Source organism: Nematolebias whitei, chromosome 3, assembly GCF_014905685.2.
Source record: "Nematolebias whitei isolate Nwh7 chromosome 3, NemWhi1, whole genome shotgun sequence".
Taxonomy (NCBI): domain Eukaryota; kingdom Metazoa; phylum Chordata; class Actinopteri; order Cyprinodontiformes; family Rivulidae; genus Nematolebias; species Nematolebias whitei.
Window position 1 is genome coordinate 48042528 of NC_056500.1, and position 3275 is coordinate 48045802.

The window sequence follows — 3275 nt, forward strand, 5'->3', positions numbered from 1 at the left end:
ATATATAATTTGTTTTTTCTCAAAGGAAAGTTTAATAGAACGTAACTATCTAAAATTATGAATATTGAATAACTCTAAATTGTCTCTTGGTGAGAGAGAGAGAGTAAATGGTTGTTTGTCTCATTTGTCTCTATGTGTCCTTGTGATTGACTGGAGACCTGTACAGGTGTCCCTCGTCTCCTTCGCTTTGACTGCTGGATATGGGCACTAATGACCCCCACGTCCTGACAAGGAAGTAGTGGGTAAAGATATTAGATGGATGGATGGTCAGAATTGAATTAGCTGTCTTCAACTGAATCCACTCAGAGAGAAAATAGAAAATAAATAACAACCACACCACAGTCTGAAAAGTGGCCTTTGAACAATCTCCATATGGCCCAAAATATTAATGAAAAAACAAAAACAACAACAACTTTTAAATAATCTGATGAAAACCTGTTAAAAAAAAATCAATTCATTGAAACTTGTATCTAAAATAAACACCATGGACAAATCCACTGTACATCTTTGGATTAAGATTGGCACATTGTTTTCAAGCCCCTGTGTTTCTAGGGCTAGGCTGAATCTTAAAGATTCAAAAAGCCAACATAACATTTTATATTCTTAATGAAGTGTAGCAGAAGTGTTCACAGGTCAATGTTGGGTCATGAAGCCTGCTGAATAAAACAGCCTTTCAGTTCGATGGTACTGGTGGTTCAAGTGAGCGTCTGAGGTCAGACAGATTCTAACTCCTGGATCTATCTCCTGCCTGGGACATCGTTCTTGACATATTTTGTAATAAATTGTCAAAAATAAACAAGCTGGGTCTTCTTGTCTTTTGTATCTTGTCACAACGTAAAGAAGGGTACTGAGGGTCAACAAATAGCATCTAACTAAAAATATAAAAACAATAAAATTTTGTCATAAATATTACACATTAAGTAATGCTAATACACTCATGAGCTACATCAGTGGTCTACAACCTTTAGAATCAAAAGAGCCATTTCTGCCCTTTCGTTCACTAAATTAAACGTGTACAGAGCCACAAAACCTGCTAGTTATTGTCAACTGGTGGCCCATGGGCCACTTTGTTTGTTAGAGGGGGGCTTTTCTGGCCAGTAGGTGTTGTCATAACGCGGAGAACCCAGATTTGTACGAGACCAGAAAGAACAAAATACGATTAGAAAAAGATAAGTGTTTATTATATACAGTGAATTATTTACAAGTGGTCCTCTCTTCGGAAGATCCTGGGGAAAAGAGTTGGTTCAGAGGAGGTCCACTGGCAGGATTGTACGTAGAGAGTAAATGCTAGTTGTTCTCTTACAGATGGTAGCATTGATGTTAAGCATGGGTGGACAGGTGAACTGGCGTGTGGCTGGAAGGCGAGGCACCGAGAGCAGGAACCAGAGATTCCAGGACAGGACTCGAGGAAGCAGGATGACTGCGGGCACAAAAATAGAAGATAAGTAACACTTTGTCTATCACAATGAATTACAGGCCAAAAGCAACAATACCAAAAAGGGTACAATGCTCCAGCGTCGAGTCACACTGGACTGCAGCCTTAAATAGTAGAGGATCCTCTTAGGTGGATGGATGACAGCTGGTGGTAATCAGCGGCCATCTTGGAGGAGGAGCTGCAGGCAGTGGAACTCTTACAGGTGTGGAATTATAAAACTAAAAACATCTAATGATTTTGAACATTTATTGATATTTTTACATTTTAAGACAAAAGGAAAAACTGGATTCCTTCCATCCATCCATCCATCCATCCATCCATCCATCCATCCATCCATCCATCCACTGTACCCATTTCTTTCTTCTTGGGTTGCAGGGGGTCACTGGTGCCCCATGTCCAGGTCGCAAGTCTATCACAGAAGACTGGATTCTTGTAAACAAAAAAATATATATTATTTTGCCAATTAAAAAAAAACTAAAACAATGAACAGTGCAGGCTTATGCAATTTTTTTTTTTTTAATTGTGGAGTAATTGACAAGATAAGATAGAACTTTATTGATCCCGCAGGAAATTGTTGTCCATCCATCCATCCATTATCTTTACCCGCTTATTCCATTTTGGGTCACGGGGGTCACCGGTGCCCATGTCCAGCAATCACTGTGCGACGGGCGGGGTACACCCTGGATGGGTCGCAAGTCCATCACAAGGCCACATAGAGACAAACGAGACAAACAACTATTCACTCTCTCACTCACACCTAGGGACAATTTAGAGTTTCATGTCTCAGAGTGGCCCACTTTAGATCACGACCTATTATTATTAAAATCAGGTAATTATGAACTTACATCAGGGGCAATTCTAAAATCTACTCTAAAAATATTTAGTCCCCAGTTCTGATAATGGCTTACAATGGCTCTTGGCTTGAAACATGTGGTGGACATTGACATCAGAAGCATTTGTAATGTGGGGGGAGCACCCTGGTGTGGAGGTCAGAAATTTTTTTAATAAAGTAGATGCCATTTCCTGCATTTTGGTGTATTTTAACAGGTTGTTTAACATCTAGTTTTACCTACATAAGTAAACACTTGACTCAATAACTATTTTAGAGTTAATGACGCAATAAGAAGTAGCCTGACCAACAGCTCTCCTTGTGTGAATGTAGCACGCTCTGCTTCTCTCACGCATCCTAGTCACAGTCTAAGAAACATAGTGAAACCTAAGTGAACTTTTAGGGAAAAAATCACTAGCCAACATGAAACGATAATAACAATCACTCCTTCTTACCAATGGCCTAGCATAAAGCAATATGATCAGTGGCGGCTCGTCCATAGGGGGCACTAGGGCGCTGCCCCACCATCCTAACCACTCACCATTTTACATTGAAGACTTAAAAAAATCCCTCTGATGGACTTGTGACCTGTCCAAGTTGTACCCCGCCCCTCGCACAGTGATTGCTGGACATGGGCACCAGCGACCCCCGTGACCCAAAATGGAAGAAGCGGGTAAAAGATAATGGATGGATGGATGGATGGACTTAAAAAAAAAAAAAAAAAAATCTAATAATAAAATAAAAATATTTTGAAATATATGTTAATAATTTTTTAGTTGTGCAAGATAAATATTTTATAGTTAATGAATAAAGAGTTAAGTTGTTTCTTTCAAAAATGTTGTTGATGATTGGTGACGTATTTTTGGCCCCTCGGGGCGCAAGAACCTTTGCCTATAGACTATCATTTAAAATTGCACTTGTGCACTATCTCCTCTTCTTTACAAGAGATAGGAAGATTCTGGGTGCAGATAAATGTGCCCCTGGCTCACGGTCAAACGCAAACTTGACTAA